We start from the raw sequence: 25,128 nt of genomic DNA, 5'->3' as shown, positions 1-25,128 counted from the left end.
ATTGATGAGAAGCATCTACTCTAGGCAGTTAGAAGAAGTAGCACCATTAATGCTGCTAGGTGGAAATAATTGATGATGTGCATTAATGGTGCATCTAGGTCAAAAGAAATATTTTTGGGCTATATTAGTGGTGCATTGAGCTTAGGTGTACTAATCAAATTTTGTCATTCAAAATCATAAGGATTTTCAAAAAAATCCACATTCTCATCATCATCAATCAAATATGTGCTAAGGTTGGTATCTAAAAGGCCTTTTAGCTATGGGTGCTTTTTAGATGGTCTTAGATGCTTCCCAGATGCTCTTAGGAAGCACATCTTGGGCCTATGGGTTCTTGTTGGATGCACTACAATGCATCCATTAAGAACCCATAGTCCTAGGATGTGCTTTGTGGGAGAATCCATGTAGCATCCAAATGCACCCAAGCATTTGGATGCATCAGAACCAACATCTGACCATTTCAACAGAGAATCAATATCTCAATATTTTAGAGATGAACTGATATAAAAATTAACAAACCATGAAATATTAGTAATTCAATTCAAGGCAATAAAATATGACATGTTCTATTACAAAGGGATAAAACTGAGAACCACTTTTAGGAAGGAACTACATACTATTTTATGGATGAATTATGCAAGAAAATGGGTTGTGTTGTAAAGATTACTATCTTATTTTTTGCTACAAATGCTATCTTTTATAACATGTTTTCTAAGCCCATCTAGTTGTATCTACTACTTTCTTGGTGCTTTGGTTTGTTTCTTGGAAAACTATTTGATTCTTGGGATAGCTTATTCAAACGTTGACCTCCTCTTTCCTTGGTGAGTCTTGGGAATTATCCAAGTCCTATAATTATTTGAATGATTGTACATTGAAGTGTAATCCAGGTGCTTTATTCCTCTTGTGGGATTGAAAATTATCTATTGCGTAATAATAAAAGGTTTCTTAATGGATTAAACACATCCCTAGAACATAAATAATTCACAACACATCTCAAAGGAATAGAGGAAAATAGGGTTGTAAGGCCTAAAACAACTGTAGAATAGATCCGGCGTCCTTAAAAGGGTCTATTGTGATCTATGGTCTAGGCCCCATTCCTAAGCAAGAAAGAAAGGGTTTAAATTTGATCAAAGCATGTGGAAGCACAAGAAGAGTATGTTTACATGGAAGTTATCTATGATCTAGCAAGTAGAAAACAACAATCTAAAATGAATCCTTTCTCAGTTTCTTTCAGTTAAAGAAAACAGAATTTTTTATAGTGTACATCATTTTCTTCTCTAAAACCCCATTATGTGCTAGTATATAAACAAGAAAGTGAAAGAAAGAGAACAAGCAATTGTGAATAGCTATTGTCCATGTATAACAATGCAATGATTAATCCCAAATCTGCTAACTAGTGACATTGCTTAGTTAGTAAAGAATCTTTTATTTGAGAATGATAAAACCTAATTTTTCTTCATATCATACAATAAAATGAATCTCAAGTGAGGTTAATTAAGCTACCTTCTTAGATTGCAATGCTAATGTCATAATAAATCTAACCTGGAGAAAGCAAGATCCACTTCCAAAATCATACATGAGATTGACAGCTATCTTGAACAAGAAGGACTCGACAGGGATTGACAGTTGCGTAGTGGGTAAGAATTTGGCAAGAGAATGAAAAAGATGATAAACTGAGAATGAAAAAGCTAAGAATGATATAGGGAGACCTTGCTTTGAGATCTTGGTTTTTTTTTTGAAAATTTTAGTTACAGCCTCACTCTTCCTTTTTATCCCGTCGAACCGTGCCTCTTATCTGGAGTGTTTTGTGATATAAGTTTTAATTGATTAAGAAGATAATAAAAAATTATATTTTTATTATTTATAATAGTTAACTAATAATTTAAATTTAAAACAAAATTTTAATTTCATATTTAAAAAGTGTCATAAATGCCTAGTAGCAATGTGATCTCCACCACATTTAGAATTTTCATTTGTACAAATTATATTTTTTCATAGATAGGTATAAATTCATTTCAATTTCTAAAAATTCACTTTGTATAATTTTTATCTTAGTTAAAATTTGTATGTATCATTTGTCTTAATTTTTAATTTTTAATAATTAAAATAAGTTTATTTTATAATTCAAGATATTTTAAATATCTTAAACTACATTTTATATACTAGTGTTTAAAGATAACTTCTTTGAAGAATGTGAATTGCAAGAATGTACCAAAATGCATCTTACTTATATCAAGCTTCAAAATGAGTAGAGGGATTTATGTATTGGGTTTTAATAAAATTAACCTAATCTATTAATAAATAATCTTAGAGTTAAAGTAAAATGACTAATTATTATATTTGACTAATCATCCAATCATTTATTTAATCATTTATTTGGTAGTTTACTTAGTCACTTGTGTTTAGGTGACTAATTATTAGTGACTAATTATCCAGTCACTTATTTAGTCATTTATTTAGTAGGTTATTTCATCATTTCTATCTGGTTGATCTTGTGATTTTACTTGGTGATCAAATTAGTCACTTACTTAGTCACATATAGCTTTAAATTACAAACAAATAGTGGAATGTAATCAATTTTAGTTGTGTGACTAAAACTTTTAGTGGCGTGACTAACAGTTTTAGTCACATAGTCACATATTTGCTAAAATGTACTAGTGATATTTCTATGGCACATACAAGTCAACATGGCTAAAAGTGGAAGAGAATCTATGACAAGCTTATGACACATCAAAGCCACTTGTAGACAAGAATCTATGATGAATGTGGCTCATTATAGTCATGTGCAAGGAATAATATATGCCAAATATGGCACATATTAGCCAAGTGTAGAAAGAGGATCTATGACACATTATGATCATGTGTCAAGACTAGGTGGAATATATGAATTAAAAATTCATAATTCAACACAAATGGAAATTACTAAATTAGAAATATGAAAATATAACTTAGGAAATTGAGGATTCCCATAGTTTACAAAGATGAACTAATTAATTAATAAATATTAATTAATTGAGAATGTTGGTTAATAAGAATAATTAGTAAAATGGGATGAAATGATTGAAATGACATAGGAATAGATTATGAGTTAATTAATCCTATAGGAAAAATTAGTGAATGATTAGCCAATTTGATGAAATAAATGCTATATTAACTTTTCACCAAAATGCGATGATTATGGAAATCAACTAGGATGATGGTGGGTAGATTAAAGTCATAATCAAATTGATTGAGTTATTAGGATTGATAACATGTCAAGGACATATAACATGGATTAAAGGCATGTGATATATAATGGACATTATAAATGTAGTAGGATCGAAGTTGATTGATACAATTGATCATCATAACATCAACAGACATTGTCAATGTTATAAAATTGATTGGATAATGCCATAATATGATATTGAGGGACTTGATAATGTCAATTATTGAATGATAAAAATGACAGGTGGACATAGTGCCAAAGGGCATGGCAATGCTAATGTCAGATTTGATAGGTTTAATAGATTGAAAAGGCATTGATGAACATGAAAGTATCTAGGAGTGGATAAATGAAGATTTATTAGGGATGTTTTACATGTTTTAGATCATTTAGGATTGATTTGGGATAGTTTTGGGTTGATTTGGGATTATTTTGGCTTAATTAGAAAGGATTTTGATGATATTGAAATGGTTTAGGGTTGAATCTGAAACCCATAGGAACTGACAAATTAAAAATAATGCATATGATAGGTCAATTTTTTGACAACAACGAGAGAAACCCATAGGAACTAACAAATTAAAAATTAGATCTCAAATGAAAAAGTTATGGGGTCTAGAGTACAAAAATATTGTGACCAACATAGAAAATGCCTCTTACACACCCATTTAGGAAGCAAAAGGGTTATAAAAAGGCTTGGAGCAGGGTTTTGAGGTCATCTTCACCCTCTCATTTGGAAGATAAGAGCTTCATAGCAAGGAAGATGGATAGGCTACCCAAGGAGAAACATCATGGACCATGAGTAAGTACATTGAGGCCCCTCTATGCATTGTATTCATTTTATGCATTCCTAGGTTAGGTAGGGGTCAAACAGGGCCCCAAGGGTAGTTTTGGACATCCAACTATCGCAACTATGCCCAAAATTCATCCAAGTACACCCAAAATGCACTTGGCATGACCAAGTGCACCATGGGCATACTTGGTAAGCCTAACTACACCCCAATATGCTTTGAGGGCCAAAATTAGTTCAAATAGACTTGAAATGGCCCCAAATATGGTGTGCATGCTCAAAGCCATAGAAAGAGGTCAAAACATAGGTCAACATAGTCAAACATGGTAAAATTTAGTCAAACATAGATCAAACTTGGTAGAAATCCTCAAAAGGTTGACAAATAATGTATGATTATGTAGGAGGACCTTCCCTTGTTGTGGATGAGGGGATATAGGTCCCAAAGCCTATCATTGCATCAGAGGATGACCACCAAAAAGCAAGAGATATTAGCAAGGCTTGAGCTATATCACATTACCTTCATGTCTAAGATTAGGGGTAACAGGGGCTTACTGATAGCATTTAAAGAGAGATGACACTCAAAGATGACTTCCTTCCATTGACCAACTAGGGAGGCTATTGTAACCTAGGAGGATGTATGGTGGATCCCATGGACTATGAAACATGGGGAGTTAGTAGTATATCATCCTATGATAGGGGGGGCTATGCTACATTAGATGTTTGGATGTGGGGATGAGGATCTAGGAATCAAGGATTATGAGATTGGATGGGGGGTGCAAGTGGCTTGGCATGAGTGCCTGAGTGTAGTGAATTATTGGGTGGTGGGTGGCTTACTAATTTTAAAAAGGAGAGGACATGGATTCCCTATGGGATAGGGAAGATTCTTAGAGTGAATGATGATGGATAGAATGATGTTTTCATGGGGGGCCTACATACTAGGGATGTTATACTACTACCTTCACCAATTTTATTATAGAGGTGGGTTTTCCTTCAATAGAGGAGCTACATTGCTACAGATTTGGGCTTATGAGCACATCACTATATTCAAACCTCTTGTGGAGAGAGAATTTATAGAGGATATACCATATTCATATAATAATGGAGGAGCATTAGCATGAGTATCATTGAGATACACCTTGTTCTTAGACATCAGTTGGATACCATGAGGTATTTCATATGGAGGCCCTATAGAGATTTCCTAGGGTGGGAGGATGATGAGATCCAACTACCCTACTATAGACATGAATGATATATGATAGGGTGTACAATCATTTATCACTTGGTCATTAAGATGTACCTATCAAAGATAGTACATCAATAGTTTGGAGAGAGGTAGGATGTACCTATAGGGCTTTCTCTATTTTCTTGATTGAGAGCAGAACTCTAATAGTAGGGAGAACCTATACCTAATATAACCAATAGTCTTATAGAACCATAGGAGGTGGTTAATCCATGTTGTGAATCTAGTGAGGGATGCTAGCCCACTACCAAAAATCCCCCCTCTCAGCATCACTCATCATGTCCTATGAGATTCAAACCTATGACCAAGATCTAATACCAATTTTTAGAAAGGATGGGGTTGTTGTTGCACCAAAAGATTGACCAATAAATGCCTGATATAACCAATAGTCTTATAGAACCACATGAGGTGGTTAAGCCATGTTTTGAATCCTACAAGGGATGCTACTACTAATAGCCTATGTATAATTGGAGGAGCTATATCCTAGATTATGAGGAGAAACCACCAATGTGATGGATGTAGGCACAAGAGTGGTGTATGATAGGTGATTTTCTTAGCATTGATTGAGGAATTTAATAGATCTAGGAGTATCAGTACTACAGGTGAGAATATAGGAAAACCATGATGGAGAGGATGAGGATGAGGATGAGGAGGGTGATGAGGAGGGGAGAGATGATGATGAGAGAGATGGTGGTGAGGAGGGTGGAGACAGTGTGGGGTGGAGATGATAATGAGGATGTTAGAATATATAGTCCACCAATATAACTAATATGGGGGGTGAATTAGTTATCAAAATATTATCACAATTATCAACCTTATTAAATCTTAATCATATAAGTAATATAATCAGAAACCACAATAAGATACTCATGCACAATAACACCATATATTTTAACTAGGGAAACCATTGATCAGAGGGAAAAACCCCGTAGAGATTATACCCACAAGATGATGTACTAATATAAATATTCCTTATTAGAGAGTGTGATGCAACAAGAATATGAGGGTACCCCTATTGGAGGTAATCTAGATCCCTACAAATAACCACATAGTGGAAATACAATAACAAAGCAACCACAACTATTTATTCATCGATAACTAATTACATATATAATTCTCAATTGTAAGGCCTTCTAGATTAGGGCCAAATACAATAGCAATTAGAATAATAGTTCTACAAGATCCCTCAAGATCCAACTCCACACACCAATCCCAGCTACTCCAGATCCACAACTAGATAAGAACAACAAGAAGAATCTACACTTGTACCCTAGGCCCACCAAGCTATTCTATGGTTCTTAAGTCATAGCTACTAACTCTTTAAAGTTCACATCCTCTTCTCCAATATGGATGATAATAATGCCTAAAGACTCCACAAAACCCCCTACTTATACCTAACTAAGCCACAAACTAGCCCAATTCATTACAAATTAATTTAAATCCCTTACATTAAATATATTTTGAGCCACGAGTCAGCTACAACACAAATTAAATACCCAAATTTGGCTCACAAAATTAATTAAATACCCAAAGTTGGCTCGCAGACAACTTGGCACCTACAAGAACCAAGACAAGACCAAGTGTCAGAAAGACCAAGCCAAGCATCAACAAATTCCCAAGCACTATCAAGCTCCTAGTGCATTTTGAGCACATAGAAAATTTTGAGCAAATAACACATGTTGAGCACACAAAGAGTGTCAAGAAACCAACACATGATGAACACCTTTAGCAATTGAGCCCCTTCAATGATTGAGCTCCTTGGCCATAACTACACCATTTAGTAACCAAGCATCATTTTTTGGTGATCGAGTCCACAACACTTAGCCAAAACACCTCCAATATGTAGGATCACTAAAAGTCCTAGGATGCTCTTGCATCAGACACCCCATGTTCAAAAAGATGTTCTTAGTAGCTAGAAGAACATCTTTTGGAATTTAGCACATAAATCCCAAACTAGTTCTTCACATACATATCCTCCAAGTCTCTAACTTGCATACTCCTTCCCTTGTTCTTATTCTACGTCTTCTCATCCATCCTAGGTGTTCCATAGGTTTTCTTTCAATGTTGGTCTCCAACCCTCTCAAAATCTTCCAACTCAACTTGGTTGTCAATATGCAAGATTCTCCTATATCACACAACACTTGATCCTTATACTAATCAATCTAAAAATCAACAAGGCATTTCTCCCTCACCTCCAAATCATACTCAACTTTCAACCAGCCAATAATATAAGGATAAGGATGTATCATTCTCTTCAAACCAAGTTTCTAAACTATCTCCTAAGCAACAAGGTTATCAGTACTACCACCATCCACAATCACCTTGCAAACTTTACCACTAGACTTACAACAAGTCTTGAAAAAATTAGTCCTCTAACAAGAATCTAGTGTCTCCTAACCAACTAGTACTCACCAAGTTAGTAAACTCTATCCTTGCTCAAGTTGACTATCTTGGAATATATCCTCATCACAATAGTAGCTTTCCTACCATGAGGACATTCAAAAGATATTTACCCTTCTTCACCACATTGATAGTTAACAATTTGTCTTCGTTATCTTTTTGGTCTATACCTTGACTCTTCACTTGCCCAAAGGCCTATAGAGAAAAAATGTGTTAATAACATAATGGGTCAATGTAGTTATATATCAAAGACCCCTAAATTTAAAGGCACAACTCCCTTTTGAATGCAAGATATGCAATCAATTTTTTGGATTTTGGATTTTGGGGGTATGCACTTAACTAGAGAGCAGAAGAGGCAATAACCAAGTTGATCAACACTTTAAATAACCTAGGAAATTGAAAGGGGGAATGGCTCACAAAATGTAATCTATTCTAACCTAAATGAAATGAATGGAAACATGCATAACTAGCTATGACAATAGGAAGAAAGGAAAAGATGGAAAAATAGGTAATTCCTAGATTACACAATTAGCTGGTATATTCACAATACTCAAATTTTGTATCCCTTAGCTACTCCATACACCATTTTCTAGCCTTCTTGTGCAATGACTTATACTAAACACACAAACTATGGTGTATAATAGAGAAAACAAAAGAGATTCTTATGTTGAAAAAAATAAGACATAAAATCTATTGAATCAAGGAAATGAAACCAAGTTCATTTACATTCATTCATTTCTAATAATAGCACATTTATTCCATACACTATACTAAAACTAAATGAATAGCTAAAAATAAATATGGACTCAGAGTCACACATAGTAGTCCCAACTACAAGGGTTTGCCCAAAAGTGATTTTGTCAATCTTATTAACTCGTTAAAAGGTTATATGTATAGGCCTTCTCAAATGGCTAGTTATAGTCAATGATTTCCTCGTAGAGCATCTCTGAATATAATAAACTAAAAATAGGATAGGCTTGAATCATTGTCTAGTACAAAGACTGGAAAAATGCCATAAATGGCTACAAAAAGAAAGAGAAGAGGGAGAATGGTAGGTGTCTAGAAAAGCATCAGAACATCATGTCTTCTTAGGAGTAACTGTTTTAAGCCTATAAACTTTCATGGCATCTTTTACTTTATCCAATTCCTCAACATCTGGAATGATGATGTTGTTAGCTTGAACCATCTAGCAGTCATGCATCTCAGTCAATTCATCTATTTGGGTAGCCCTTGATTGTAATTTCTCCACTTCTCTCCTTATGATTACATCTATTGCTAAGATTTCCTAGATCTTGGACACTTGGAAGTTGAGTGGGTCAATGGCTTCATCAAAAAATGCCAAGAACTTTTATTTCATCCTCTCAACATCCAAAATCTTTCCATTAGTAGACACAAAGGACTTTGTTTGCAATATCTTCAAATATCAAAATAACTTCTTAATGACCTTTTGCACTAGGTCATGTACATCCTTGAGCTCGACCTCATAGAACTTTCTATAACAAACTCCAAGGATTGTTTCTAGTAAAATAGTGACTCCTTTCCATCTTGAGTATCCTATGAGTAATGGCAACATTTGTCTTCATGTCAAATACTTCTAGCAGAAGGGCCAACTACTCTATCAACTTGTCTATAGCCTTTTTCATGGTTGTATGATGATTTGAGGCTGCCTTCCTAAGTTTGTGAGCATCTAACACTAGGCTTCCCAAGTTTTCAAATAATAGGGGACATTGAGCCTTCATCTGATCTACCCATGCTCAACCAACTTGCCTGAATTGCCTTTCTTGTTGCAGCTTTAGGAGTAAATTTTTTCCTCCTTTGCATTCAAGTCAAATTGACTTGATGAAGTTCTCTTGAGATACTCCATCAATTCTCTATTTGATGCCTTCAATATTTTATTTTCTTCTCTAAGCTCTTCTAGCTTATCTTCAATTTTCTCATTGGTGGAATTCCACATGTTCACCATGGAGTTGTGAACTAGGATGCCAAGAACCATTTTTCTAATCTAGAAATTATTTTTGGAAAGCTCATGGAATAATCCTTCCTTTTGTGGCTAAGTAATCTTTATGAGTATATAACTAGTTGTGGAACCAGTAGCTAGTGAAACAATTATCTTCTTCTTCTTGGTCTTCTTCGATGGCTAAGATGAGGTGACTTGTTTTATTAAGTCCTTTAATGGTTATGAATCTTCATATCTACTCTTCTTCCTATTGATGGTCTCTTTAAGCCATGATTCTATAGAGAGCACATTGATAGACAACTACAAGGCAATGGGATTGAATAGCTTCCTCAAAATTAAGGGAGTTTGGTTGCTCTTAGAAGCAATAGGAAAGGTAGTAACCTTAGTCACCAAGAGGGATAAGGTATCTACTTCTTGAGATGCATCTTGTTCCTAGTCATCCATGGGGTTGGTGTCACCATCCAAATTTATTACTTGGATAGGGTAAGATGGCTTGGCCACTAATTTTTCTTGTTCTTTCCCTTTGTCCTTGTCATCCTTCTTCTCCCCAACTTTCCCAGTGTTTGGAAGAGAGCTAGCTTTGTAGGTACGATTGATTGGCACATTCTTCTCTAGAGGTTATTCTCCACCTTGACCAGTGGACTATAATGAGCCTACAAATGTTGATGTAGTAGTTGTGGTGGTTGTTACTACTATTGATTGGGTGGCTCTAGTAGATACTCCACCCATAGAATTAGTGCTCCTAGTCCTCCTCTTCCTCACTCACGTCCACTCCACCCACTTATCTATTCTTTTCATTATCCCCTACATAAGAACCTTCATAGTGTTAATGATTGGACCTATAGGTGAGGTAGAAAAAATTGGTGTGCCTTTGATATTCTCATAGGATGTGGGATGCATGTAGGCTCCATCATCTACAAGGTTAGAAACATCAACATAATCATTATACAATTTAATTTAATTAATTATTATCTATGATCAAAACTTCTTCTAAGTTTGGTACTCATTGAGACATCTAGACCAAAAATTCTCAATATTTGTAACATGCTTTTACGTATATCCCAACTTCAAGTGATCCCCAACAAAGTTGACTAGATCATATTGAGGCCTAAGTACCTCATAGTCTAGTAGTTTGATTTTTCTCTCAAGTATCTTCACCGGAAATCCTCAATATCTATAACATGCATGTACACATATCCTAACATCTAGTGATGACTGAGTACCTCATAGTCTATCAGTTTGATTTTTCTCTCAAATCTGTTCACCAAGTTCCTAGCATTAGATCTAGAAGTAGATGAGTTTGGTCTAACTACTATAGGAAAGGAATCCTAGTTATTCTCTTCACATTAGAACACAAGGTGTTCACTTTAAGGATCTATCAATAGAACTCAACTAAAACCAATTTGTCTTCTAAAGGCTCTTAGGAAACTCATCATATGTTCCTATCTGCAAATAAGAGAAACTCAAAAACTAGATGAATGAGCATCTAAATTGGTTGATGGCCAATATTTCCTCTCATGAAAATCTTCTTTTAGGGTATCCTTGCAATTCCTGGTATAGCCTCATTGTGAAGGCATTATTAATAGCTACATACTCCTCAAAACTTCTTTGCAACTATAGATATGGAAAGAACTCATGTACTTTTGTGTGCTCATTATAGTTCTAGATGCTAGGAAGGCCAAGCCACAAGTGTTGAGTTTCCAAGGCATAAATCAAATATGCAGACATATAGAATTGATTGAATACTCTGGCCAAATTCAACTACGACATGAGCTAATCATAGATAATTTGTGCCCAGTCAATCTACATATCCTCAGCACATATTTCTTGTACTAGGATGAAATGGTGCTTAATGGACTCCAAAATCTCCTCTTTTCCTTTTAGTCTGAGGAGGAGTGCAATGATATCCACTACTTCTCTTTTCAAATTTGTGTTGAAAGGGGTCTTTGACATTTTTCTCTTCTTTGATTGAATATTCTAGAACCATCTCCTCTACATGTCTTCTTGTTAGAGGGTCTTCTTATCATTTCACATAGATGCAGAAGAGCCAAAATCAACATCACAATATTGCTCCTTCACAGGAATGTTGAATGCAGACCAGATCAATGAATCATTGATCAAGATGAGGATAGATTGATCGGGAAAGAAAAATTTCTTTTTTTTTCAGGTTGTATCTATCGATACATTCCCTTACAAGCTTAGGTGCATGAACTACCATTGAAAAACCAACTACCTCAACCAGTCTTCTCTCTTTAAGCTTTTGAGTGATTGGGGGAATGGGTTGAGAATTGAGTCTTTTATGAAGGTCACCCAAATCGTAGAATTTGAAAGATGTCTTTGTTAGCTCTTTAAATTCACTCTCTAGTCATATTAACTTATCATAACTAGTAGCTCTAATTTCCATTCTCTATGATTGCACAAGATACAAGTCTTGATAAATAGTCATTTTAATACACTTGAAGAAATCAATTTCAAGCAATTCTGATGAAGTAGGTATAAGAATTAGAACATTGGTGCCACATGAAAAAAATTAAGTTCAGCCAACGATTATAATGGAAGGATTTTCATTTAATTCCATCATCAACAATTATTTAAACTTTCCATTCATTTGCATGTAAACTATTAATTCCTGAAAGCACTATTACTTTACTTAAAGTAAAGTGATATGACTAAGAATTACTTAACATCACAAATTCTTTAGCTTTATGGGAAGAGCCTTACTTCACTTTAGAATCCAAAATTCAATATACCTGATAATATTAACATATGTGGGAGAGAAAGAGAGAGAGAGACTTAGATTTTTTGCAAACCCATTTTCCTTCTATTCAAGATCGCAACACAGGGAGTGATCCTCAAATGGCTTGCACACTTCATCCTTGCACTTTCTACACTAGGAATATAACACTTGTTTTCCCTATGTTGGGGTTGCATTTTCATCGTTAACTTTTTTGGAAGTATCTTTTGAGAATCTTAGAAGGATATTCACATTTTAGAGTAACTTGACTTTCTATTTTCAAAGCCTCTGGAGAAGTGGCCTTGTGTGTCACCTGGAGGTGAAAAGCCCCTTTTTGAGCTATATTAGTCAGAAAGAAGTGAATCAATATCACTTAACCCTTTGGTCACAATCTAATGGCTATGAGGTTAGATTTTGAGTATCCCTTACTAATTGTGAGCCCAAAATGATTAATTCAACATCATGTTCATGCTATTTGATCATTGAGAATGAGATTTAGCTCAAGTTATTATAGCTTTGGAAGCAGAACAAAACAACTTCATTTCGATGAGTGCATGGTAGAAAATCCATAGACCCATGTTCTCTCATAAAACTTGATATTTACCTCTGCAAATTTGAATGGGATTCACTCTAGATTTGATTCACAAATTTGCAAGCATTTCCAACATGACATAATCATATTCACAACTTTTTAATCATTGTCATAGCTTCATCCTTTGAATATGCACTTGATATAGTTCACCCAATGGGAAAAATAGCTCAAAATCTTGGAATCTGTGGGACATAGAATGCTAGGGCAAGATAGTAGAAAATGAAATGCAAAAAACTTACTTCTCATTAGGAAGATGCCCAAACAACTCCCAATGGCACTTAGATCATCTAAACCCCAAAGCATTGGAAAAATAGAAAACCCACAAGAATGAGAAAGTAAAGACGTTGCAAGGATATCCAAAAAATAAAGGAAAGTAAAGCACTTAGGAAAGATGATAAGTAAGTAACCTAGAGGATACTTAGACATCATACTTGGACACAAACTCCTTTCATACGAATGACTTTAAGTTTTACAAGTGTAGGACTAAAACTTTGCAATAGTTGACTCTGACTAAGGACTTTGGTATTGCAAATGTCTAAGAAGGGACCTAGAATCTTTGATTTTGCATAGCCAAAATGGAAGACTACAAGGCACAGCTAAGATAAGCACACAACAAAAAGGAAAAATAACCTAGGAAAGTAGGAAAAAGAAGAAAGTAAAGATGCAAAGCAAACCTACCTAGACTAATACTAACTGCAGGTGCTTCCTGCTTTCAATTATGAACATGATACAACTTTAGACCTTGGCCATTATAAGAAAATGCCATAATCTCACTAAATGGATATGCCAAGATGAAAGAATTATTTTGGTTTACCTACGTAGTCTTCAAATGGCCCTTTCAAAGGGAGTCAAACTTGTGATGCATACCTTTGGCTTTCTACCTCCTATCCCACAATAGGACCAAATCACCCTCCATGAACTTCCTTCATCTGGCCTTTTTATCAAAGAATGTCTTATGTAGTTCTAATGTTTTATAATATGATCAACCATCCTTTTGTGTTCTTCTTGTAGCTCCATTAGGTACATAATGTGCTTCTCCAACCCATCTTGGATAATTGGATCCTTGATCACTTGCTATAGTTTACAAATGTATAGCTCTAATGGGAGTGGAAGACTAGCTTCAACTCTATATACCAACTTGAATAGGGAAATCTTGATTTCCTTCTTAGGTGTTACTCTATCTACCTAGAGTGTGTCATACAATTTCTTGTGACAATTTTCTCGTTCTCAAAAACTAAGTTTTTCATGATATTGATCAAGTTCTTATTTCTTGATTCTGCTTGACCATTTCCTTGAGGGAAATAATCTAATGAATGGCTGAGATGTATGATGTTGACTATGAAATAGTCCATAGCAATGATGGCATATAAATGACCAGCAAAAGAGGGTGGATTGATTGGTCCAATGAACTAAATTCCCCATTGTAGAAAGGGGCCTTCGATCACTACTGGCTTTAGAGGAAGAGAAGCTAATTGAGGCTTGTTGGAGAACATCTTACACTTGTTGCACTTGGTCATCCACTTATAAGAATCATTGAACATGCTATGCTAGTAATTGCATTGCCTCAAAATCTTATATGTTGTAACTATTGATGAAAAATGACCACCATAGGCCTCATTATGAAAACTTTGAACCAACCTTTCTTGTTTTGGTTTATCCACACATCTCAAGAAGGTTCCATCTATTTCTCTTTTGTATAGTTGGTCATCATATATGACATACTTAGCTGATTTAATTCTGAGGTCTCTTTTTTGCTTGTATGTCAATCCATTAGGGCAATACCTGTAAGTTAGAAAATAGGCAATGTTTGAGAACCAAGGGTCTTGGAGACCTACCACTAGCGCCCCTGAGGGTTCATCTTCTTGACTCAAGTCCTGATTTTCTACAATTATCCTGCACAAGTCATTCCCTCACACCAACTTTGGTGGCTTTAAGTCAATGGTATACTCTTAAACTTTTTCTATCCATGCACCTCTAGTGTTGTAACCTATCTCTTGTTGGGTCAATATGCTTTTGATGGCCAAATCATGTAAAAATATAATAAAATGAAAGTGCAAGACATAGAACCTAGAAATTGAGTGCTCTTATGACTACATATGCATGCTTTTCCATTTGAGAGTATCTCAACTCATGCTCTTTAAGGGGAGTACTCATGAAAACAGTTGGTGTTTGAATACATTCCTTATTTTCTTGCATGAGTATTGTAGATAGAATATGTTTTGAGGTGTAGAAATTTAATATGAACTCCTTTGTGTAATCTAGATGTACCAAAATGGGTGCTTTGTCTATGCATCTTTAATTTGATTGAGAGCCTTTCTACTAGAATCATTTCATTTGAAGCTTTGACTTCCTTTCATCATTTCAACTCTGGATATACCAACATTGGTGCTTTGTCTATGGTATCTTTATTTTGATCAAAAGCCTTTCTTCTAGAATCATTTCATTTGGAGCTTTGACTTCCTTTCATCATTTCAACTATGTATTTGGTGATTTCAAAAAAATAAAGGATGAAACATCTCAAGAAGTTCACATGTCCAAAGAATGATTTGACTCTAGATTTGCTTTTGGGAAAATTTAGCTGGTAGATTGATCTAATACAATTTGGGCAATCTTAATGCCTTCCTAGGAGACTATATAACCTAGAAATTTTCCTTTTCTAACATTGAAGATTGATTTCTTGGGATTGAGTGAAATCCCATGTTCCCTGCATCTTTTTAACACTTTCTCCAAGTCCCTTAGGTGATTCTATCATTTTTTGGAGAAAATTGTCAAATCATCCAAGTATATGATGATGATTATATCCTTGAGATCAAAAAAGGATGAGTTCATACCCCTTTTAAGGTGGTTCCAGCATTAAGGATCCCAAAGGTCATCCTATTATATGTGAACATTCCCCAAGGGGTGGTGAATGTTGTCTTGAACTGATCTTCCAGGCTTACCTCAATTTGGTTGGAACCCAAAAATCCATCTAACATGGACATCATTTCATAAATGGCCACTATTTGTAGTAAATGGTCCATATTGGGAAAGTTGTAATTATCCTTTAGAGATGCCTGATTCAAATTCCTAAAATCCACACTAATTCTAATCTCCCCATTCTTTTTCCAAACAAGTAAAATATTGGCTATCTAGGTCAAATGGTGTATGAGGTAGATAATTCTTTCTTCTAGCATCTTATGAACTTCCCTAAATATGGCTAAGGTTGTCGCTATGTTTCTTTTACCTAAAGGGAGTGGCTACGGGATTAAGGGGAATTTTGTGCTTGAATTCACCACTACTAAAGGTCTTTAGGTCCTCATATCCTCAAGAAAATAAATCTCGGTATTTTGATCACAATCTCTTTATTTTTTCCCTTTCTTCCTTCAAGCAACTACTACTAATATTAACCATCTTAGGTTTATATTCAATCCCAATGTTAATTCCTTAATACTCTCTAGAATTTCCACACTTATTTCCCCTTTCCCTTCTAATAAATACATCATGCCTACTGAATAGTTTCTCAAGGGAAATAAGATGTTGAGGGATATTGTTACCTTTGAGTTGTTCAGCTCCAAGCTCCAATTTTTTCTTGGAATTAGGGGAGAAATATTTGCATGCATTTTTTGCTTCTTTTGAAATACTAGTCACTAAAAGGTTTGGATCCTTCAAGGAAATTCCTGATCTTCTTATCATCATTGAACACTTGCCATGTCTCAATGTTGTCAAGAATGTTTGGCCTAAAAAAGACTTCAACCATGTACCGATTATCTATGAAATTTGGATGTAGGAGTAGAAGTGAGGATGGTGTACCTAAAAAATTTTCCCTTTCATTTTTCTCCCTTGGAATAGCTTGAATTGAGAAGGCATCCAAGTGCTCAATCTTATCCCAAACCTTGTTTCTTTAATTCTTGAGCCTATCATTCTTTACAATGTACTAAGCTTGAACTTATTTTATTATAATGTATGCATCTCCTTGAGATCTTAAGAATTTTGTATTAGCATGAATGTTGATGATAATACATTGGGGGAGTATCATAAGAATTAAATAGTATTGATATGTTGCAGTCATGATTGTATTTGTCATTGATGTAAACACAACATTATTCCATCAAGACTAGAAGAATAGTAGTTAGTAATCTTAGTATGAGCAAGAGTTGAGGAAGTTTCTAGATCATGCATAGTGGATAATATGTTCCTAAGGTTGTCTTGATGACATGGTTCAAAGGACTAAGTTTGATTCAATGTTTTTCAAAAGTTATACTTGTTTTATACCTAGAAGCAGTGCAAAAATAGAGCATTGAAAAATAGAGTTCTGATGATCTATCACTATCTATCATCTGAAATGTAATGAAGATGATGTGAAAATAAAAATGATAAAGGATAATTATATGGTGATGCCAGTGTATATGCATGACTTGGTTTCACACGTGTAAAGTTTTGTATAGGTTGTGAGTTGACAATGTTGTTGTAATTATGAATTAACTAATAGAGAAAGCCTCAAAGCTGACTCAAGGAATTACTATGAAGATATGGTATAATGAAAAGTTTTTTTCCTTTTTTGTAAAGAGACTTGGATCAAGATGATCAAGTGGAATGTGAATTATTAATGTATAGTTTGAGAAGGAGTAGAATGCTTACTGAATGCATGTAAGAAATCCATGTTAGAATCTGAAAAGATTAATAACCCAGAAAACTAGTGCAAAGAATAAATATCTAAACTATGAATGTAAATGATACAAAATCAAAATAGCATCATAGAGTTAGTCTCCAAGAGAGTAATGCAAATGTTGGAATCAAAATAGCATTAAAAGGACGTAAAAATAAGAGATGCAAATACAAGCCAGGTAGCATGCTTATATAGGCTAGGAAGAGGGAGGAGGTGGCAACACCAACCAATGAGGAGCAACCATCTATCGGACTAAAGATAGAAAAGTATCTTCCCAAGATAGCTAATGGATGCTCACATGTAGGAAGGTGACACCTCACAACCATTCACCTAATAAGACATGCTTTATTAACCTAAGCAAGATTATTAAAAGTGTAGGAAAAACTTAGCAAAATAGGAAAAATAAAAAACTACACTAACACCCCCCCATAAGTGAAGCTTAGGTGGATGTAGAAATGGGTCCCGGAAAGTCAAGCCTAATGAGGTACCCATGTACATAAAATTCCCCCAAAAGAGAGAGAAAAGAGACTCCCCAAAGAATATTAGGACTCCAAGTGAGACGAAGAGGTCCCCCAAAAGATGAAGCATCCCACACCCCCAAGAAAGCTTGCAAATTTTGTTCGATAGATCCACTTACATCAAACAAGTTTTCTTCCCTTAGGAAAAGGGACAAGATCCCAAGTGTGGTTCCTCATCAAGGAACTATACTCTTCCTACATAGCTGTATCCCACTCAGAAATACCAGAAGCCTCATGAAAGGACTATGGATTTGAGGCAGTAGCAATGAAGATATGTAGAGCATCTTGGAATTGTGAACGAGTCTTCTTGGTGTCTGATGGATCCCCAACCCAATCACTTCCAAACTCCAAGGTCTATCTAGCCCAAACTAGACCAAAAGATGGAGAATCTAGAGGAGAATCATCAACCTGTGAATGATGACTAGGAGAGGAAGGAGGTGAGTCCTCTGAATCACTCTCTGCATCAAAAGTGGAGGTAGAAGACTGCTCAAGTGAATCTGACCCATCAAAAGATATATCATGTATTCCAAGTGACTCCAATGTCAAAGTAGAAGGCAACCCTGTGACAATGCTCTACTGGTTAAGCTGATGCAAGTAGTGAAAGTTAAGATGGCCAAACCACTCATGCCATAATCTGCTCACATCATTAAAGTGAGTGAGAAAAATAGTCAAAGGAGGATTACAAACAAAGTGACAAAACATATAGAGTCGTGACTGATGATCTGCTCTCCCAACTGCAACTGTAGAATCATTGTGCAACTCACGTATCTCCACTGAATCAGGAGTGAACTCAACCCGCTTGCCTAAACTTGTGTGAGTGATCTGATGTACTGATAGGAGATTAGTTGACAATGAGGGTACATAAGGAACATCATGGAATGTGCCATCCCCCACATCAACAGACCCTCTCCCATACACCTCAACAAGAGTGGTATCACCCATCAAAATAGAAGGCATAGTACATGGCTCCAAGGATGCAAGTTCTTCCTTAGATGAAGACATGTGGTGTGAAGCACCCGAATCAAGAACCCAAGTGGATGGTGAGGAAGCAACTGCAAAAAGGGCCTTGCCCTTTCCTTTCCCCTTGCTATTTTCTTTTTCTTTGTTAGACCCTTCATTACAACTTTGTTTGATAGACTCAGGAACACTGATATTATTCTTCTCGAGAATGTATGTTAAGTGATCAAGTTGTTTTTGCAAACATTTATGTTCATCATGACCAGGTCTTTTACAATAGGCACATTTGACCTTTTCTTTCTTAGGCTTATCACCCTTGGAAGATGGTGTATCAATAGTTTCTTTTGAAGAAACCAACATCTGATCCTTCTTCTCCTCACTATTCTTTTGTTTCTTGTCCTTACTATTTTTGTTACTACTTTGTCCTTGTTGTTCTTTTGTGCCTTGGTTGGCAGCCAAGGCATGTGACTTAGAGGACTTAAGAATGCCCATCTGGATTAGCTTGTCATGTTCTCGAGTGAGATTGACAGCAAAATCATCTAAAGATGGTATGGTGAATTGAGTACCAAGTGCACCCTTAGTAGCATAGAAGGTAGAGACAAACACAAGATATTCTGAACTTAGCTTAGAGAGAATACTAAGAATCAGTTGTTCATCTTTCTTTTCAATTCGACATTGTTTTAACTACAGCCTTAGTGATTTCAATTTGGTGAAGAAATCTTAGATTGTGTTGAAATTGCCTGGACTCAAACTAATTAATTCATTTTCCAACATATGACTCCTCATTGAATCTTGTGTGCCAAATAGTGTTTCTAGCTTTGTCCATACTTCATTTGGTGTATCCAAAGACTCAATGTGAAATAGCAAGTTAGGAGAAACAGAAAAACACAATGTTCCAAATGCCTCATCACATTTGTTAAACCACTTAAGCTTATCTTCATCTTTAGCAGGTTCAATTTCAAGTCCCATAGTTATCATATTTAATCCAACTTTCCTTAAGTGAATTGTCATGCATGATTTCCACTCAAAGTAATTGTATGGAGTTAGGATGGGCAAATTTGTTTGATCCATGATGAAGAAATGTAGAGAAGAAATGCTAGAAAGAAGAGAACCCAGTCACGACAATGCCCCCCTCTCTTTTACTCAATCAAAGAACCCCCTCAAAGAAATATGATTTGGCACTTTATTTTAGTGCATTTACAACTACCACTAGAAAGAAATACTTAGTGGTCTTGATTTCAATGTATTACAAACCCTTATGCAGAGCATATGTTGAACGTGAAATTTAGGCACAATAATCAAGGAAACAAATAGCGAAACTATGATCTACTTGAAAAATCATGCACTTTCAAAATAAAGGATCGCCTCGATACGAGGTCGTATGAGAAAGTTATGATCCTCCGAAGTTTCCAAAATGAGAATTGTACACAATCATGGCCAAGAATCTACAATTTTTGAAGAATTAATGCATGAAAATAAAAAAATAACTCCACTAGTGGATAAAGCACAAAAAAATAGCCAAGTTCATAATAAGAATCATCAAAATCAGAGTCCGTATGAGCAAGAATGAGACATTTGAAAACTGCGTTCAAATCTGCAACTACCAATGGAGAGGGGTATGGCTGTAGCTTTGCATGCCCAATTTTGCAAAATATATAGCTTGCATGCAAAATCTAAAAGATACCCAGATGGTTTTTTGGGGCTGCGAACAAAACCCAGAAAGCATTTTTCTTTTTGATGTATAGAAGATGTTGTTGTAGTGTAAATTAGACGCCTTTAATAGTAAAAAACGGCTCCAAAAAACAAAAAATGACCCCAGCAACCAGAATATGATATACAAATGCTAGATCAGCTTCTTAAGTCCATCAATGGCATGTTAGGACCTGCAAAACTGATTGAAAACTCAAAATATGCAAGTTAGTTGTTATTTGAGATTGAAACCCCAAAGAAAAACTGTTTTTGTCAAAACTTTTCTGATTCTCAAGATCATCCAAAGATGCAAGAGAAGAGCATACTTCATTTTTCAAAAAACTACAATAAAGTTTATTAGCCCCCCCTAAATCTCTCAAATAAGGAAACTAAAATCTACTCTTGCACATAGAAAAGCTCTGATACCATGTTAGAATCTGAAAAGATTAATAACCCAGAAAACTAGTGCAAAGAATAAATATCTAAACTATGAATGCAAATGATACAAAATCAAAATAGCATCATAGAGTTAGTCTCCAAGAGAGTAATGCAAATGTTGGAAGCAAAATAGCATTAAGAGGACGTAAAAACAAGAGATGCAAATACAAGCTAGGTAGCATGCTTATATAGGCTAGGAAGAGGGAGGAGGTGGCAACACCAACCAATGAGGAGCAACCATCTATCGGACTAAAGATAGCAAAGTATCTTCCCAAGATAGCTAATGGATGCTCACATGTAGGAAGGTGACACCTCACAACCATTCACCTAATAAGACATGCTTTATTAACCTAAGCGAGATTATTAAAAGTGTAGGAAAAACTTAGCAAAATAGGAAAAATAAAAAACTACACTAACAATCCAAGGGATCATTGGATGCATAGTATGAGATTTGATTACAAGATCTAAAGGAGCAGAAGTTTAGTTGATGGGATAGAGACAGAGAAACAAGTACATTTTAGTTCTATTATTCTACAAGGATTAATATAGAGATCTATTAGATTTCCACAATCCATGAGAATGAGATATGCTTTCTGGATTTGATTGTGTAGAATTTTTTATCATCAACATTTTGAATCATACTAGTGATCCATCATCAAGATGCAGGAGAAGAACATAAAATGATACATTGCAGATCTAGCATACCACAAAAAATAACAAAGGGGAAGGGGGGCTGAGGAGAGAAAATAAGGTACAAGGATGACAAGACCAAACACCAACTTGAACAAGAAACAAATAAATACCAGCTTATAAACAAATTTAATAAAATAAAATAATAATATTAATAACAAATAATAAATAATTAAACAATAAAAATAATTCACATTTTTATTTTTATTTAATTTATTAATTAATGTATTAATTAATTAATTTAGTTTGTTTATTTTGTATTTTGTATGTTTATTTCTATAACTCTTGTTTTCATAGGTTACACTGTTTATTTCTATATTTATCTTTCTCTCTTTTCCTTTTTCTTTCTTTTTGTTAGTTTCTTTATTTATGTTTTTATTTATTTTTATTTTTTCTTGCATGTGAGTTTTTCTATTTATATAGATGCACATTTTTTATTTAATTTATTAATTATTCTATTTATTTATTTATTTATTTATTTTGTTTATTTTGTATTTTGTGTGTGTGTGTGTGTGTGTATAAAACTCTTATCTACATAAGTTCCTATTTTTAGATTTCATTAATAGACTTGTGTTATTTTTATTTTTTGTAGACCTTAAATTCTTTTTGGTCTTCTTCTTTTTATTTTTTTATTGTCCTATTATTTTTATTGTTTAATTATTTATTATTTGTTATTAATATTATTATTTTATTTTATTAAATTTGTTTATAAGCTGGTATTTATTTGTTTCTTGTTCAGGTTGGTGTCTGGTCTTGTCACCCTTGTACCTTATTTTCTCTCCTCAGCCCCCCTTCCCCTTTGTTATTTTTTGTGGTGTGCTAGATCTGCAATCTATCATTTTATGTTCTTCTCCTGCATCCTGATGATGGATCATGCAGTATGATCTGAACGTTGATGATAAAAAATTCTACACAATCAAATCTAGAAAGCATATCTCAATAATATAGAGATCATTTGGATAGTGGGTTCTTTGATCTTAACGTTGAAGTTGTATGGGTAGTGGGTCCAACTATCTTTCACAACTCCTAACAAGATTGGCACAACTCCTAATAGGGTTGGAACCTCCTAATAAGGATTCAAAGTCTCCTAATAGGGACTCATATATATTAAATGTTGTAATAGACTCCTAATAGGTTCTATCCTCTAACAAGGAGTATTTATTTTAGTACATCATCTTGTGGGCACCATCCCCACTAGGGTTTTCCCTCTATTCAAGGGTTTCCCTAGTTAACATATATGGTGTCAATTGTGTATCATACCTCATTTTGGTTTCAATTTATATTACTCACATGGTTAAGTTCCCCCCCCCACCCCACCCTCGGCCCCTCCCAGTTATATCAATGGACTATATATTCTAACAATTGGTATCAAAGCATTAGGTCCTTGAAGATAAGGCTTAACAACTTTGGGAGATTAATGGAAAATATGTTCAAAGAAAGATAGTCAAAGATTTGATGGTGCCAACTATGATAGTTGGAAGAAGAAGATGAAGACTAATATGTTGTGCATGGGTCCAAGTTATTGGATCTTGACAAAGAGTGAGAAGACAATTATGGAAGAAGGAAAGATTGAAGAATGTAGTGAATCAGAGAGGGATCCATTCATGTGTAATATGAGATCCAAAGAATCCCTACTATCAACTCTTCTAGAGAATGAATACAATCAAGTAAAGACATTTCAAACTTCTTATGAAATTTGGAAAGCATTACAAGTTACTTTTGAAGGTGAAAAACATGCAAAAAGGATGAAATTGCAAAGTTGGATTTTCACATTTCAAGATGCTAAGATGATGGAAGATGAGTCCATTAGAAATTATGTAGGAAGAATATCAAAAATTATTGCAAATATTTGATCTCTTGGTGGAACTAAGCAAGATGATGACGTTATATGGAAGATCTTGAAAATTCTATCACTACAATTCAAGTAAACACCTCTAATGATTCAGCTAGTAATGCCCTACACCAAAGATTTCACAAAGGACACTTTACTTGGAAGATTAGAATCTATAGAAACAAAGATGAGATAGTCTAGAGGATTAGCTGGAGTTGAGATAGCTTTCAGTGCTATGCACATTCAACCTAATCTGTCAAGAAGTACAAGTGCAAGAGGAGATTTTTTTAGTAGTAGAAAATCTAAAGAAGATAAGAAGAATGAAGAAGGAATAGCCCTTGTGGTAAGAAGAGATAAATATGGTAAGAAAATCTTTAAATTTTGGACTTGTGATGAATATGGTCAATATGCATCTAATTGTCCCCAAAAAATGTTTAGAGGAAAATTTAAGTCTAGAAAAGATGAGGATAGAAATTGCTTATATGCTAATGAGGATAAAGAATCTAATGAAAAGGATCAAAGTGAAAGTGATGATGAATTAGGATTTTTGGCTATTAGGGAAGATAACCTTAATAGATAAATTAGAGAAGAATGAGCTCTAGTTATCGAAGTGGAGAAGAAATCAAATTGGATAATTGATAGTAGTTATTCACATCACATGACTGGTGATATGAAAAAATTGTTTAAGTTCAGAAACCATGATGGAGGTATTATTAGAGTTGGTAACAATGCAGCCTATGTATTAAAGGAATTGGGTCTATTACTCTTGATGGAAAAACTAACACTGATGATGTTTACTTTGTTGATGGTTTGAAACACAATTTGTTAGGTGATGGATAGTTGGTAGACAAGGGATATCTATTGGAGTTCACAAAGAAGAATTGCATAGTTGCATTATCAAAGACAAAAATGGTAAGTTGATTGGTACTAGAACAGATCTAGAGGTAATGTATTTTAGTTGAATCCTACTAAAATAATATGTTTGGTTACAAAGGTTGATAATAGTTGGTTATGGCATAGAATATTCTATCATATAAACTTTGATAATATTGTGAAAGCTAGCAATACATTTGCAGTGAGTGATCTGCCTAAGATTATTAAGCCTACTAATATTATCTGCAAAGAATGTATTTTAGCTAAGCAAAGGAAATTTTCTTTTCCTAGTAAGAAGTTTTCTAATAAAGAGAAATGGGGGATTGTTCACACAGATCTGAGGGGTCCTGCAAGAACCAGAGGATTCTATGGTGAAAGGTACTTTATGATTTTTGTTGACAATTTCACTTAGATGATGTGCATAGTATTTCTTATAGAGAAATCTAAAGCTTTTGAAAAATTTAAGATATTCAAGAATAGAGATGAGAATGAATCGAATGTTAAGATTAAGTGTTTAAGATCATATAGAGGAGGAGAGTTCACCTCTAAGGAGTTTAACATGTTCTATGAAGAGA

This window comes from Cupressus sempervirens, chromosome 11 (assembly GCF_028749045.1).
Source record: "Cupressus sempervirens isolate cs-2001-9-10 chromosome 11, ASM2874904v1, whole genome shotgun sequence".
Taxonomy (NCBI): domain Eukaryota; kingdom Viridiplantae; phylum Streptophyta; class Pinopsida; order Cupressales; family Cupressaceae; genus Cupressus; species Cupressus sempervirens.
This window is presented reverse-complemented; position numbering follows the sequence as displayed.